The sequence below is a fragment of the Aethalodelphis obliquidens genome, unplaced genomic scaffold (assembly GCF_003676395.1).
Source record: "Aethalodelphis obliquidens isolate GAN/ISIS:26980383/991018 unplaced genomic scaffold, ASM367639v1 scaffold39, whole genome shotgun sequence".
Taxonomy (NCBI): Eukaryota; Metazoa; Chordata; class Mammalia; order Artiodactyla; family Delphinidae; genus Aethalodelphis; species Aethalodelphis obliquidens.
Window position 1 is genome coordinate 13,870,131 of NW_020837983.1, and position 16,877 is coordinate 13,887,007.

Genomic DNA, 16,877 nt, shown 5'->3' on the forward strand with positions numbered 1-16,877 from the left:
TTTATTTATTTATTTATTTATTTATTTATTTATTTATTTATTTATTTATTTATCCTGTTCCTTTCCTACATTTGACATCAACAAAAGTTTTAAATATCACAACTGATTTGGCTGTAAATGGAGAAACAGTACCGAAAAAAACAAAATTAAAAACCCAAAGGACAAACAGAAAATCCTAAATAAACCCTCAAGTTTGGTCTTGGGGTTTTACATATACCAATGACACAGGCGATCATAAACAGCGTAATTAACACAGCAAGGATAGCAGTACATGGTGCAGAGTCCCAAGATAACCCTGCCTAAACACCTTGTGGAGATCCTAATAGGTACTCTGGCCACACATTTTCACAATAAAATATCATGGTCCTCTCACCCATGTGTTCATAGTTGTAATCAGATCACTTATCCAACATGTGCCTCAGAGGACTTCAGGGATTGTTGAAACGTTCCCCATTTTTAAAGACAGAAATTCAAGACAAACAAAACACAAACTTCACACACAAATGCCAGCATCCAGACAAATGAATCAGTTCACAAATCGGGGAGAAGCCCAACAACTCTTTCCTCTCTCCAACAGTGTACCCCACTCAAATGCAAAACAAATTGGCTTATTCCAGAGAAAAAGCCCCAAACGGAGAGAAACTAAAGTTCCCAGCTGCACACACTGGAGTGACTTACCCTACTGTATTGGGCTCGCCAGCTCCCGAATGCCGATCCCTTGTTCCAACTGCCAAGCGCCGGGGTAGGCACTGCTACTTCAGAGAATTCTGAAGGGAAGATCCTCAGTACAAGTGGTCCCGGCAGATGCTAAGGCCTTACCTGTAAATTTTCCAACTGGGGCCGGCCACCCAACCTCTGCCTGGCAAGAGGCTGGAGAGAGAAACTCGGCAATGCAGCCCATTCCATAGTCTCTAACAGACTCTCCTTGCTAACGCCTAGCCTAAATCTCCCTTCTGGAATTTTACATTTCCTAGACTCAGTGTTACCGAGTCCAAGCTCATTCTGCTCACCACACGACAGACCAACTTGTTGGGGAAAGGAAGAGCGGCTTTATTCAGAAAGCCAGGGGACTGAGAAGACGGCAAACTCACACCCCAAAGAACCATCTTACCTGAGTTAGAACTTCGGCTTCTTTTATACTAAAAGGGGAGGGAGTAAAGTCAAACACTTCCTGGTTCCAGCCCGCCTCCAGAGGGGATGTGTTAATTTCTTCCTGCCCGCAGTCATTCACAGGTGGGCCTGGTCAGGATGTTTCCTAAGAGCTAAACAAAGGTTTTTTAGCTTAATGCTCATTACCTAGGAGGCAGGGTTCCCTGAGATGGGCCATTTTGTATAATTTAGCTTAAAGGCAACATCCCTTTAGTGATGAACTTGTAATGGAATACAAAATTTCTCCCCTGTTACATTAGCACTACCTTCTAGAACTGTATAAAAAAGGGCTGATCTCTATTCCACATGATAGTCCTTCAAATATTTTGTTAGCTGTTTACTTTCCCCAGCTCTAAGAAAGCAGCAGAGCAAGTTAGCTAAGAGTACCAGTTCTAGATAAGAATACTTGAGTTCAAAAATGTGCTCCTTCATTTACTAGCTGTATAAACTTGAGTGAGCCACTAGCCTCTCTAAGTCGGCTTTATCATCTATGAAATGGGGAAGCAGGGATAACAATGGTACCTACCTCCCAAGGTTTTTGAGAGGATTAAGTGAGATAACATATTAATTCTAGACATGTAAGTACTCAGTAAGTATTAACCATTGCTGTAGTGATGGTGATTGTACTTATTGTAAGGAACGGCACCAAAAACGGAGGAGAGCTTAAACAAGCTTTATTTGGGAACGCTCCCGGGCGAGGTTCACTGGTCCGAGAGAAAGGGGCCAGAGAAGTCGCGCCTGGGTGCGGGCCGCGAACAAAATTTATAGGGGTGGACGCAGGGGAGGTGCTTGCTGTGTGAAGCAGCCCTTTTTTGGTAATCTCTCGGTTTGGTAATCTTTGGGTGTTGTAGCAATGTCAGGTATCAGTTGCATCAGCCTCAGAGCCATTGGTTCCGCCCCTTGGGGAGCAGGAAGACCGGTCGGTTGCATCAGCCTCCTTGGCGGTGGTTCAGTCTGCCTCCCTGGGCCCTTCCCCGGACCTGCTGGCCTTATACTTATTACTACCACTATTGACTCTTCTCTCACCCCTGCACTTCTAATCCCTTCAACCATTTGTCATTTACTAGAAACCCGGTCATCTTGCTTGTACTTTAATATCGTCTCCAGAATTAAACAAAGGACCCCAGATGGGTACTGGCCCATGAAGAGTACTAGACTACGGCCCCTACTTCTATAAACACAGCCTGAAATTCCGTTGCTTTTTTCTGCAGCCACCTCACGTAGCTCTTTCAGACTGGGCTCAAGGTTAACCAAATCTCCCAGACCCTCCTTCAGTGAACTGCTTCCTCATTCTGTCCTTGTGGCATTTTGTTTCTGGCCAAGCACAGATATAAAAGTTCATTCTTGATAAATTTTTTTCTTATTGGGTTTGTTGAATATTCCAGCCTGCTAAAATCACTATGACTGTCCTAACTCTAGCACCAACTCTGAATTATTAAGACATCAAATGTATCAGCTTCCATTGCCAGCTCTGGTGTTTCCTGTCTTCATCCATGTCTTTGATAAAATGTTGACTAAAATAGGGTCAAGATCAAAGCTTTGTAATCCTCTACTGGTAATATTGCTGGATATTAATAGTTATTGTCATGTAATACCATTATAGTTTATAAGGTGCCTTTACTATACATAATCTAACTTAATCCTTATGAAGTAAATAGTGTTATTATCTTTATTTTACACATAAGAAATCTGTAGTTCAGAGAGTTTACATAACGTGAGCAACGTCTCCCATCTGAGAAGTGGTATATCCAGATGCAAACCAGGGTCCTCTGACAACAAACTGAGTTGTTCGATCAATTATGAGACCACTTCACCTTACGTCATCCACCATGCATTTTCCCTCTTTATCCTTAGGCAATCCATAGGACCTTTCTCAAATGACTTATTGAAATACAGATTTACTACCTTTATTATATTTTCCTCCTACTGCAAGGTGCCAACAAAGCACGGGGCGGGGGGGGGGGGGGGGGGGGGGGGGGGGAGGAAGCAGTTGCTGTTTATAATCATACCTACTTCTCTGAGTTATTATTTGGATTTGACTAGAACATGGATATGGTCTTGGCATAAAGTGGGTACTCACCAGTGGCAGTTCTTTTCCTTATCGTGGAAACTCTTCCCCATCATAACACTCTTCCGACAGGTACATGCGTAGGTGCTATTTATCCTCACTTATGGGATAAAGTGAGGATATCCTCCTTTTCTCATCAGAGCTCATCAGTGGAGCCTCTCTGTAATTAGACTTTTCGTTTATATGTTTGCTTTATGTATTTCTGTTTTGTCTGCCTTTCCCTTTTCTCTTGTTGGAATATTAGGATGATTTGTTTTCCCTAGATTTTTGCATGCCTCTTTGGCCATTACCACTCCCACCAGGGAATCATCCTTATATCCTCTGCATTTTTCAACACGCCAGTAAAAGCTCTAGGACACATGTCTGATGATGACCAGTATCTTCTTTCCTCACTGTGATAAATATAAAACGAAATAGTGACTTACTCCCAAGAGTGTAAATGACTAACTTCTACTTAACAAACCAGTTTGGGGGTTTTTGTTTGTTTGTTTGTTTTAGAATTACACTCTATTGGCTGGTCCCTGGCTCTGCCACTTAGGGTTCAGCCTTGACAATATCATTTATATTCTGAGTCTCACTACCTACAGCAGCAAAATAGGAATAGTAAAACTATCCAATGCATTGGGTTCTCAGGAGGATTAAATGAGATTATGTAGAACCCACAGCATCATGAAGGTATAAAATAAGTGCTTGCAAATGCCAACTATTATGAGCATAAGCAATTAATTAGAATGTCCTGAAAACGGTTTCATTCTTTGTTGGTCTGTCTCATCGAAGGTACAAGCACTCCTAAGGAAACAAATAGTTTCCTCTGTACATTCAGGGCACCAGCTGCTGTATTTGGAGGTGGGTCTGCTGAGTTCCCTAATAGCAGACCTCGCCTAATCTCCCCTGGAGATGAAGATACCCCCAATGGATTCAGCAGCCCACAGTCAGAGCTGCATACAAGAAAGACCCCAGTGAGGAATCTCAAGAAGGAAGGCAGCTCAGGGCCTTCTCAGAAGGGAGCAGCTGGGCAGACAGAGCTGAGCAGTTATCCAAAACCTAGGACTTTAAAAATACCCTGGGAGAGTTCACTCCATATGGGCTGGCTCTGTGTGTCCTGGAGCATTGGAAATGGGAGGGGAAGTCCCGTCTCCTGGAAGATAACACTAGATGGAAGCAGGGCGACCTCAGAATCCTCGTAGGCAGATCCTTGCATTCTGATCATGCAGCTTCTCTGGATGTTTCCTAAGCAAGAAATAGGTCAGGCTCTTTTCTGGGTCTCACCTCCAGAGTCTGGGCTCCCCTCTGTCAAAGGTCTGGCTGGTAGGCTGCCAGGGACAACACACTTCTTGGGTTTCCACTCAAGGACAGCAGGGCCCGGCCCTGACAATATGCTGGGGTACACAAACCCTGAACCACCGATGGATGACTCAGGCCCTACCTGGGAAAGATGAACAGTATGGTAACAAGAAACTGTCTGTTAGGCAATCATAAGCTTTTCCGAGCAAATTTCAAGCTCTTGCTGGAGAACTATTGAAAAAATGTGGGGAAAGGTGCATGTTGCCTAGTTCATTCTTGATCTGTGTGCTAACAGCCATGAAGCTTACGTAAGTTGCTTGTAATACAGTAAATGAAACTAACCAAACAAAAATCAAAATAGGGCTTCCCTGGTGGCGCAGTGGTTGAGAGTCCGCCTGCCGATGCAGGGGATACGGGTTCGTGCCCCGGTCCGGGAAGATCCCACATGCCGCGGAGCGGCTGGGCCCGTGAGCCATGGCCGCTGGGCCTGCGCGTCCGGAGCCTGTGCAAAAGGGACAAATCTAAACAGCTATTTTTCAGCCTGTTATTCAGCAGGTATGCATTCATAAGGCCATGCCAGGTGTGTTCAGTCAGGGCCCATTCTAATTGGTTGGCACCCTCTTCTAGTAGGTTGATTCTCCATTCTGATTGGTTGAGGTCTGCCTTGTGTTAGTTATTAAGTATTTGACTCTCACCAAAAATAACCAGTAATGTGGCACCCAAAAGATAAGTTGAACTTATCATACTCTTTCTCTCAAAAGAAAAACATTGAAAGAATTAGCCCTACAACCCAAAATTGTGGATCACAAAAAGCATGATTAAATAGAGGAAGTTAATTGATAGTAGGATTTTTTAAAAAGCAGACATATAAGACTGTAATTGCATCACAATCATGGTGTAGCATTACAGCTTTGTCAGGATGCTTTGACCAGTCTTGAATTCAGAACCATCTGTCAGCTACAGACTGTGTGAGCCTCCACCCTATTTGAGATCTTCTCTTCTTAGATATCCAAGGGGTCTCCTAATCACTTCACCTGATTCCTCACATTAACCTCCCTCCCCCCAATTTAAGCTGCTTTGAATGAGTCTCTATTTAACCTAAGAGACAAGCTAAAACTGTAACATAATGTATAATTCAGAATATTTGTCAAGCCATGACATCAATATTTTATCAAAAATGTTCATACCAATATTTTCATTAAATACACACACACACACACACACACACACTGTGTCAGTGCAGGAATAGGCCTAATATATTAAGAACAGATGAGCAATCTAAAAGCTAGAGACACGTTTTTTTCCATAAGATGGCTTTAGTAGCACTTAATTGTCTTTAACATCATTCAAACAATTTTGTTAGATTGTATGTGACAGCTGTCATATCCATGTGCATTTTTAAAAAACTTATAAAAATTGGTGAATTTTTGAGTAGCCATTAATATTGAAGATGGGAGAAAAAAAGCAACATTTTTGGCATATTATGCTTTATGATTTTAAAAAAGGTAAAAATGCAACAGAAATGCAAAAAAAATTTGTGCAGTGTATGGAGAAGGTGCTGTGACTGATCGAACGTGTCAAAAGTGGTTTGCGAAGTTTCGTGCTGGAGATTTCTCACTGGACGATGCTCCATGGTCGGGTAGACCAGTTGAAGTTGATAGCGATCAAATCAAGACATTAATTGAGAGCAATCAACGTTATACCACGCAGGAGATAGCTGACATACTCAAAATACCCAAATCAAGTGTTGAAAATCATTTGCACCAGCTTGGTTTGCTAATTACTTTGATGTTTGGGTTCCACCTAAGTTAAGTGAAAAACACTTTCTTTCCGCATGCAATCTTCTACTTAAACGTAATGAAAATGTTCCATTTTTAAAACAAATTGTGACAGGTGATGAAAAGTGGATAGTGTACAATAATGTGGAACAGAAGAGATCGTGGGGCAAGCGAAATGAACCACCACCTACCACACCAAAGGCCGGTCTTCATCCAAAGAAGGTGATGTTGTGTATATGGTGGAATTGGAAGGGAGTCCTCTATTATGAGCTCCATCTGGAAAACCAAACGATTAATTCCAACAAGTACTGCTCCCAATTAGCCCAACTGAAAGCAGCACTCGACGAAAAGCATCCCGAATTAGTCAACAGAAAACGCATAATATTCCATCAGGATAACGCAAGACCACATGTTTCTTTGATGACCAGGCAAAAACTGTTACAGCTTGGCTGGGAAGTTCTAATTTATCTGCCGTATTCATCAGACATTGCACCTTCAGATTTCCATTTATTTTGGTCTTTACAAAATTCTCTTAATGGAAAAAATGTCAGTTCCCTGGAAGACCGTATAAGGCACCTGGAACAGTTCTTTGCTGAAAAAGATAAAAAGTTTTGGGAAGATGGAATTATGAAGTTGCCTGAAAAATGGCAGAAAGTAGTGGAACAAAACAGTGAATACGTTGTTCAATAAAGTTCTTGGTGAAAATGAAAAATGTGTCTTTGGGTTTTTTTTACTTTAAAAATGAAGGCAATTTTTGGCCCACCCAATAGAATTTACTCAGTTCTCTTGAACTTATGTCTTAACAGATGATATTGAGCAGTGGTTCTCAAACTTCAGTGCCCATCAGAATCACCAAGAAGACCTTGTTAAAATGCAAATGTCTAGGCCTTATTGCCAGAGTTTCTGATTTGGTAGGTCTGAGAAAGGGCTCAAGAATTTGCATTTCCAAAAAGGGTCCAGGTGCTACTGGTGCTGCTGGTCTGTGGACTACACTTTTAAGAACTACTGATGTGGAAAGTTCTCAGAGCAAGTTCATGTTTATGTTGGTCTGTATTTATGTTTCTCATCTTTAGAGAGTCATCAGCTCTGTGGTCACTCATTACTTTACAACACTATGTCATCTGTATTCCCAGAGTTAGATGATGAGAAGCTGATATCCAAGATCAAGGAGAAGGTTATAAAGGAGCCATTTCAGTAATAAGGATTTTTCCTGGAAAAAAAAATGATAGCAGGGAGATTTGAGGGTTTCCAGTTACTTCTCCAGTACTTACTGTGCTATAAATAAGCAGCCTTAAGTATACAGTTGGGATCTGACAGTATTTCTTTAATAAACTACACTGGGAAAAGCTAATGATGGTGGGCCACAGATGTTTCTAATATTTAGGTGGTCATTATCACCAGCAGTACATCTCTAATTCACATCAAATGAAATTTCACAGCCCAGTGATGGCCCATTTTTTAATAGATGCAAAACCAAAAAACAACAATAACACTAATTACTGCCTAGACTTGATATAGCTCTCCATTTTGTCAAATTGTGAAATTCCCACATGCATTCACTTTGCTCAGTCACACAACTTTTCTGTGAATTGAGTCCACGTCCTGGTGCTTCTTCACTCAACTAATGTTTATGGAAAAACAACAAAAGTTAGGACCTGTGCTCTGTGGGGAAGCCAAAGGTGTTCAGGATATGGTGGCTTCAAGGAGAAAAGGTTACTGTAGAGGAGAGGAGACTTCTGCAGAAATTACTGTGACAGCAAGAAGTGGAGCAGAGCAAGTAGCTGAGGACTCAGAAGAGAGTGGAGTCACTTTTTGGTTGGAGTGATCAGAGAAGGTTCTATGAAGAAAGTGGTAACTCAGCAGGATTTCAAAGGTGGACTTGGGTTTTGACAGGCATATGGGAAGAAAAGCAAGGACAGGGAATTAATTCTAAGTGCACCAGAGGCAAACTAGCTCAGAGTATATCCCATTGATAGTGAGTTAAGTAGTTCATTGCTCATGTAAGATCCATGCACAGGAGTAGTGGGAGAGGAGATTAGAGGTGAGAAAAAAGGGGGTGTAAATGCTAGATCAAGGATTGAGAGTTGATTCAGTAGACAACGGCAGCACATTGACTTTTTTGAACAAAGGAATAATATGATCTGGAATTTACCTTTATCACATTCATGAATGGCCAATGACAAAGGAAGAAGAGTTAATGGAAGCAGTGAGATGACTCAAGAGGTGTACTAGTATAGGACTGACCCACGAGTGTACTAATCCAGGCAAGACCCAGGAGGCACCCATGGGAACAAAAAAGTGGGGTATAAATAAAGGAGAGACAAAATATGGTAACCGATTGTATAAAGTTTAGGTTTTGAGAAGAGTGTTGGTACCATTAACCAAAATAGAAAAGTCAGGGGGACTGGTATGTTGCGGAGTTGGGGAAGAAAATGATAAATGTAAGTATAGATATGTTAGGCTTATACTTCTGTAAGTAAAACCAGATGGAAATCTTAAAAGCAGCTGGAGAAGTGGGGACTGAGCTTCAAAAGAAAGTCAGAATAGGCCAGCTTATGCTGCCATAACAAGCAGCACTAAAAATCCTAGTGACTTGAAACAGTCGTGCTTATTTATAACTCACACACCGTGGCCACCGCAATTCCGCAAGGAGACCCTGCTCATCAGGGATGCAGTTTCATGGAGGATCCATTTCTGTGTGTTCTCAGTGATCATGGAGACTGGGCAAGGGGAACATGGACACCCAGGAGCCAGTTAGAAAGCTGAGCAAATTTTAACCTAGTGTTAATTTGTGCTGCTGCTTGTGCACGATAGCAGCAGTAGTATCTCTCTCGGAAATAAACATCCCATATTATGATGTCTATGAATATAGGTTTCCTTTTCTACCCTCCCTCCCTCCTTCCTTCCCTCCTTTCTTTCCTTCTTTCCTTCCCTCCTCTTTCTTTACTTTTTTGGAAATCACTTATTGTATATAAGTTGTAATCCAGACCTCATGTATCAATGGGGAACTTTCAAATACAAATATTACCAATTAAAAAAAAAAAAAAAAAACAACTGCTGCCCGGAAATGTCACGTGCCTCTTTTCCCCTCACATTTAATTGGCAAAAGCAGGTCATGTGATCATCCTTGAGATCAGGAGAATGTGGATAAATAATCCTATATGTGCCTAGGGCAGAAGAACTACCATCTGTGCAACTGCTGTTCTGACTCCCATATGCATCATCTAAGACTGAGACCCTTGATGAAGACAGAGCAGTAGATACCGCCTTTGATGTAAAGAGGAGAGAGAGTGGAAAGCAAAACTCTAAGGACAGAAACTTGAGGAATACATAGGAAGAACACATACTTACAGAGGCAAAATAAAAACGCATAGAAAAGCAAAGGGCTCAGTTTACTAGGGCCACATTCACAAGAAGCATCTCAGGAAGGTTCCTCACTACCAAATCTGGAGATGAGTCAACAACATCCAAGGCCAAGGAAAGACCACTGAGTCTGACCTTGAAGGAGACATGGCTGACCTTCAAGAGATCTGCTTCATGGAGGCGATGGGGTCAGATATGAAGCCAGACTGAGGAAGGAGTGATTGAAAGTGGAGACAGAACACTGGACTGCTGAAAAAAGGAAGGGAAATAAGATGCCCGCTTGAGGTAGCAGCAAAATCAAAGCTGCTTTGCTAAATGAAGTCTGGCAGGTTTTTATGTGTTCATTCAGCACATGTTTATTGAACATTTACTCTTGCCAAACACTGTTTTAGGAGCTGGGGAGTGAGCAAGATAAGCTTTCTGTTCCCATGAAGCTTATCTTCTAGTGGAAGCAGACATACAATAAACAAGTGAGCAAAGGAATCAATGAGTGAAAGAGATCATTTCCAATTATATTTAGTTCTGATAAAACTAAATAAATTATATTTAGTTCTGCCTTCTCTTATAGAAGGGAGTCACAGGGTGGGTGGGGAGTATGGCCTGAAGGGTATGTCCTAGACTAGTCAGGAAAGGCATCTCAGGAGGGGATGCTAAAGGATAGCGTCCTTTAGCATGTTGCCTCCTAAAGGACAAGAAACATCAGCTAAGGACAGATTTGGAAACAGTGTTCCACAGCAGGCAGAAGCTCTGAAGGAAAGATCAAGTTCTCATAAAAAATGGGGATTAGAAGAAACATTTTAAGGGACTTCCCTGGCAGTCCAATGGTTAAGACGTTGCCTTCCAATGCAGGGGGTGTGGATTCGATCCCCGGTCGGGCAGCTAAGATCCCACATGCCTCCTGGCCAAAAAACCAAAACATAAAACAGAAGCAATATTGTAACAAATTCAATAAAGACTTTAAAAATGGTCCACATCAAAAAAATCTGTTAAAAAAATTAAAAAAGAAGAAGAAACATTTTAGCTAGCTGGTTGTGTGTGTGTGTTTGCATGTAAATACTTACAGCAAATGAAGGTCTAGAAGAAATTTGCCTCTCAATGCACAGGATTCATTGGTTTAGAAGGACACGCCTTCTCCTGCAGGCAACCTACCACAGAACCTGCTTCAGTTGCTTGGGGAAAATTGCTGCAGGGTAGAGATCTGCTGAGGCAGATTCTTTTGCTTGGTGTATTATATTGTGAAGAACGTTTCTTTTTAAAGCTTTTGAACCAGGCTTCTCATGAAAATGCCTTTTATATTGGTACTTGCATTCTCTCCAGTTTCAGTCTTGCAAATTTTAGTCAAACGTTTGTATAAGGTCGACCTTTCTCACATGTGACTGTGGGTATAGGGAAGGTTTTCCTGGGCCTGCTCATGGATTTTTTAAAAAGAGAAGCTTAAACAAATCTCTGCTGAACTCTATGATCAGCCCCACTGGTCTTAGGAGGGCAGTCATCACGGCCATTATGATCTGAATTAAACCACCACTGGAAAAAAGTACATATATTTTAAATCGGGGTATGCCAGTGTGGTGGGATGATCTGCTAAAAGATTAATTTGTGTTAACTTTTTTCTGTTTATTCATAATATTTGTTTATTGTCCCCACTGCCCTCCCCTGCTATAACATAAGTTCTACAAGGGCAGGAATATCTGTGTGTTTTGTGCACTGATGTTTCCTCAGTTCCTAGACAGTGCCGGGCACAGGGGAGATACTCAGTAAGTACTGGGTGAATTCGTGTTTCTTCTTTGTTGTGGGACCCTGGCAGGAAGGAAGGTTTTTCTTGGGCCAGTGCCAGAAGGTAGCCAAGTTCCTGAGTGAGGTGTTCTGTCCACCTCGAAAGCCCTACTCCCAACGTGTAGAGAAAAGCCTCTGCTCAGAACAGCAGGCTGGAGATCAAGGGGGACAGAGGTGTGAGGACAGGGTCATGAGGACAGGATCAGACCTTCCCTGAGTCTTTGAGCACCAGGGATAGAGGGTGTCTCTTGCAGATTGCCAAGGAGGAGGCGCCCCGACTGCATTCTGAGGGGAGAGGGCTAGAATGTACTCTTCTGATTTACATAAATTCAAAACTTCCAAAAGATATCTTAAAGGCCAAAATGGGATGAGAGGGTGGGGAACGTGGCCACAGTCCACATGTACTTTTTCCTCACATGCTTTGGGTATGGGGCAGAGTGTAAGGGCTTTCCAGTCATTTTGTCACCCCAGTCTCAAGACCACCCTGGGGGCAGGTATAAGTGCAATCTCCATTTCGTAGGCAAGGGGACTGCAGTTTGGAGGATGGTTGAACCTGGAGCTGGTGGTGGCTAGTGTGGCCTGGAGAGGAAGGGCTAGAGCCACCGTAGTCAAGGACTCACAGAAGGGTCGTGAGCATGATCTCAGAGCTGTGGAGACTCACCCCAGAACAGGGAGGTCGCCCCCAGTGATGAGTGTGGAGGCCAGGGGCATGGCTTAGAGACAGGTGGGGCAGGTAAACTTGACTGTGGCCTTGGATCCCTGCTCGGTATTTCACATGGTGGCTTCGTTTTAATATGCCAGCAATTTGGGGAAATCTTGGCCCAGGAGGTTTCAGAAGACAAATTCTGCTTTCAGTACATGCGTTGATGGCGGGAAGTTGGCTTCAAGCAGAGCTCAGCAAGGGCAGCAAAGGTGCGGGTCAGAGAACCCCAGCCCCTGTGTAGCCATGCTGTGTTCACAATCCCGGTTCAGTCCCACACTTCCAGTAGGAGAGAAGGAAAACAGAAGAGGGTAAGTGAATGCCCAAAGCCACTCTGCTAAATCTAATTTAAAACAGAAAAATCACCAATGGTCATTTTGGAAATGAGACCCTTTCCTTGCAGAGCTGGGCGGGGTCAATAGCACCCTTCAAGAGAGAGAAAAGCTCATCATTCCCCGGGCCTTCCGTGAAGCATCCTCTCGCCCGTGGGAGGCCAGGATGGTGTCTGATTTTCCACCTTTCTGCTCCAACAGGCTGGGCACAGGGTCCTCGTTAGCAGAGAAGGGTGCAGAGGAGCTTGGTCTGCATGAACCTGTATTCTCCTGGCCTAGGTCACAGCCACGTGCCCCCTTCTCCCAGTGTCCTGGGGTCCCAGGAAATGTGCCAGGCAAATTCAGGGGGCTCTGACTTAGGGTGTGGGCTTGGGTCCATTCTTTTTTTTTTTGAAGATGTTGTGGGTAGGTGTAATGTTGTGTAATTTATTTATTTTTGCTGTGTTGGGTCTTCGTTTCTGTGCGAGGGCTTTCTGTAGTTGTGGCAAGCGGGGGCCACTCTTCATTGCGGTGCGCGGGCCTCTCACTATGGCGGCCTCTCTTGTTGCGGAGCACAGGCTCCAGACGTGCAGGCTCAGTAGCTGTGGCTCACGGGCCCAGTTGCTCCGTGCCATGTGGGATCCTCCCAGACCAGGGCTCGAACCCGTGTCCCCTGCATTAGCAGGCAGATTCTCAACCACTGCGCCACCAGGGAAGCCCGGGTCCATTCTTTTGTCTTCAGTCTCTTTTCCTTGTCCTCCTCAGGGCTGACCTGAAGGCTCAGCATCTCCAGGGCCAGCTGTGTCGCTCCTGTTCTTGGGCAGAAAACCCGCTGCTGTTTGGTGACTGACACTAGCAATGGCTGTGGGAGGAGACGTCAGACTCGGGCTTCTGACGAGACGGCCAAGGGTGTTTTGTATCTTCTGCTCTGTGAGCACAGTGTGTACTCACAGCGCTAAAGCCCTGTGTCAGATGGATTCCCGCGTGCGACTCACGCTCGGCTGGTCGCTCCTGCAGAGAGGAGCGTCAGTAGGGACGTTGGTCCCAGAGAATCTATTTCCATGGGTTTGAAAAGCTACGGGGCTCTGGGAGCATTTGATGATTGAGAGAGATCAACACCATGTTTGCACCTTTTCGATTCCCCCCTAGACAACCTGAACTAATATGTGAGAACAGAGAAAAATTGTTTCCCAGGGAGACAATACTCAGGGTCAGATGACCCTGGCAGCCCCTCCCTCCTCTTTTCTATCTCTCCAGATCCTTAGGGCCAGCACAGTGTCGCCTCTAGGAAACATCCTCTGACCTTTATTAACTATGAAGATTTCTCTCTTCTCTCAGTTCCGATGCTACCTGCTATTTCAATTCCATTCAGCCTACGTTTACCAATCTCCTACTTTGTTCCAGGCCAATGAAAACGACAGTGACACCATCCTACCCTCTCGGGGACTTGGAGGGGAGATAGGAATTCATTACCGCATCATAGTGCATTAATATACACTGCCTTAGAGTGTTTATTCAACTCAGCTGCATGTGTATATATTTATATTACATAGATATAGATATTGATATATAATTGGTTTTCCCATAAGACTAAGCATTTTGAGCATAGGGGATGTATGTCGTACGATCATTCCCAGTGTTCAGGGTATAAAGCAAATGTATAATAATTCCTTTTAAAATTGAAGGGAAATGAATTTGAGGTGGTAGAGCCCTATGGTCAGAGCATCTTCTGGAAGAAAACCAGCAAGTTATTCATGTTTGTTACAACTAAGCATTCATGGTTGGTTTCACTTGCACTTTTTCCGCTTGAAAATAACCCTACCACTTACGCAGTTAGAACAGAACAGAATCCTGCTGCTGATCTCAGGAATACCTTGCAGGCTGATTATTTCCAGGCTTATCTTTTCAAGGCAGCCAAACAGGCCAGTAAGGAGCAATGAGGGATACTCATAAAAGGAAAAAAATTAAGTGGGATCCTTATCCCATATCATACACAAAAATAAATTCCAGGTAGATTAAAGATCAAGATGTAAAAAGAAAACCTAGATAATTAGAATATCTCTTTGTAATCTTGAGATAAGAAAGGCCTTCCTAAACAAGACAAAACAAAACCCAAAAAATTCAGGAGGCATAAAAAAAGAGATTGACAGATTTGAGCTTATAAAATTTAAAACTTCTCTAGTAAAGAAAGAAAAAAGTCTTTTTTTTTTTTAAGCCACCAAGTTGGAGACTATTATCCGCATAGATGGAGATCAGTAAGAAAGGTGAATTTTTTAAAAAAGGATAATCTAAAAGAAAAAAAGCATTTTAAAATGACATAAACAGAGAACTTATAAAAGTTTACAAATGGCCAATACAGGATACCTTTATTTTTGTCTCTTAAGGTAAGCTATGCTTTTATTGCTGTTAGTCTGTTTTTGTCTCCATCATAGCGAAATTCATTTTGTAATATGATTTCACAAAATATAGCACCATTCTGTTATTAAGATCTTTTGGAAAGAAGTGAAGAATTTTATCTTTTGGAGATATTTTACCTCTTTGCAGTCATCTAGAATCCATCTAGAATTTCCTCTTCATGACCTAGAAAAGAGAGGAAAAGTTCACCAGGGCCTCAGCTTTGAGAAGCCACAAATGGAAAATAAAAGTCCTGGAGCATCATCACCATGGCAGCGCCTCCTATTCATTGCCAAAAGTGAAGCCTCTTTGACTGTCACAGGGATCCAGCATTCTCAACAGAGATGAGCTAAAAGTGTGCTCCTTAGTGGCTTGGAGTAAACAAAGAGTTTATTTTGGCACCAGTGATGGTTCAGACCTGTCTCATTCAAAGGCAAGCTGACTTCAAATCACACATAAAGATAGGATGCCATTGTATCCTCGGGCATCAGAGGCCTAAACACACTCACTTTCTCATCATCTGACCCCATTTCAGGGATAGTCACTTCTATAGCCGTGTGTTGCCTTGGTCACCCGGGCACACAGAGCTAAAGAAGAACTAGGAGAAATATATTTATATATCTATGAAAAGGGCTGTCAGGAGAGCTGAGAAGAGAGATTCTGAGAATTGGAAACCGACTTTGAGAGAAACAGGAACAATGGTAACTCAGATAATGAGCTATGAAGGTAAAAGTGCAACTTTGCTGAGTGTGATTGGAAAGAGAACTAAGAAGTGGATCAAGAAGGGTCGGGAATGTTTGTTAGTCATATGCCTGAGGTTGCTAACATCAGCTTTTTCTAACTCCCTGCCAGGGCTCAAGTGCTGGCAAAGTCAGTAGCACAGGGAAGCTGCCCTGTCATCCTCCCAGCCTTCCTCTTCCCTCCCTTGTGTGGAAACCATGGCATCCAAAAATTATTGCTGGCGTGTCTGGAATTCTTATTTTTCTTTCTTTTTTTTTGCAGTTCGCGGGCCTCTCACTGTTGTGGCCTCTCCCACCGCGGAGCACAGGCTCCGGACACGCAGGCCCAGTGGCCATGGCCCACGGGCCCAGCCGCTCCGTGGCATGTGGGATCCTCACGGACCAGGGCACGAACCCGTGCCCCCTGCATCGGCAGGCGGACTCTCAACCACTGCGCCACCAGGGAAGCCCTGGAATTCTTAATGAAACTTTTCTTATTTACCTTAACAAGGTGTCAGATGCTAAAACAGGTATCCCACTCGTGCTCCTACCTCATGAGTGTAAATATATTGGGCAAATCCTTGTCTGTCTTATTTTGCTGTTGCTGCCCTAGTATGAATGAACTCATCCTTCTTTCCTACTCCTTCCATATCTTCTTCAGCATAATAATAACTGCTCAGTTGTTTATATTCATAAACATGTATATATAATATATGTTATTTAAATATGTACATGATTATATATTTTAGGGTGTGTTTTGTAATATAAAGTATACACATTATGTGTGGTTTAGAGAGCATTGTGGTGGTGACCTGGTGCAGAACAGCTGCAGGAATCCAGGAAGGTAAGTCAGCACAATACAGAAGCAAGTAAACCCTGGGAGCATTGTGTGCATCCCACTGGTCTAGAACACTAGTGCCCAGGGGGATGGATTCAAAGGGGGGAGGCAGATCAAAGGCCACCACAAGTATTTATAGGTTTTGAAAAGAGTTACACCCACAGAGGAAAGTGAAATTAGAAACGCAGGAACCATTATGGCACTCAGAGACAAACAACAGGGACAACTGTCTGTCTTGACCTTAGACAAGTAACCCCCTCTCCCAACCCAAGAACTGTCACTTAGGTGACTCTTGGCTGTTGTTCCCCCATTTGGCATAAGCAAACACTAGTCATGCTCTCAACCCAGGCCTTAATTTTCACTGATAGAGTTGCAACAAATATGCATTTACAAAAAAAAAAAAAAATCACAAAAGAGAAAATGAAACAATATTTCATGAATAAGAGTCAGAATAAAAAATAAAGACCAGAACTACAAAGACTTCAAATATTGGGATTATG

At 43.0% G+C, this 16,877-nt stretch overlaps 2 long non-coding RNA genes and 1 pseudogene across 5 annotated transcripts in view; 1 reads left to right on the top strand and 2 right to left on the bottom strand.

The window, feature by feature from the left end:
* The window catches only part of LOC113633266 (histone-lysine N-methyltransferase SETD2 pseudogene), a 33,787-nt pseudogene extending 32,672 nt beyond the window's left edge, over positions 1-1,115 (top strand).
* Positions 1,116-1,215: 100 nt separating this feature from the next.
* LOC113633281 (uncharacterized) lies at positions 1,216-4,899 on the bottom strand. 2 transcript variants are annotated; one of them, XR_003438130.1, is made up of 4 exons: positions 4,844-4,899; positions 4,280-4,447; positions 3,230-3,609; positions 1,216-1,262 (listed from the first exon to the last, which is right to left on the bottom strand). It is a non-coding gene; the product is annotated as an uncharacterized LOC113633281 (long non-coding RNA). The 2 variants fall into 2 exon arrangements; XR_003438129.1 differs by having other exon boundaries at positions 3,230-4,447.
* Positions 4,900-10,521: 5,622 nt separating this feature from the next.
* Positions 10,522-16,877, bottom strand: part of LOC113633422 (uncharacterized) — a 59,106-nt gene continuing 52,750 nt past the window's right edge. For 2 of the 3 annotated variants that reach the window (XR_003438191.1, XR_003438193.1), the window contains exon 5: positions 14,781-15,006. This is a non-coding gene — a long non-coding RNA (uncharacterized LOC113633422). Of the gene's footprint in view, positions 10,541-14,780; positions 15,007-16,877 lie in introns of those variants that run through there. The other variant, XR_003438192.1, reaches the window with a different exon arrangement.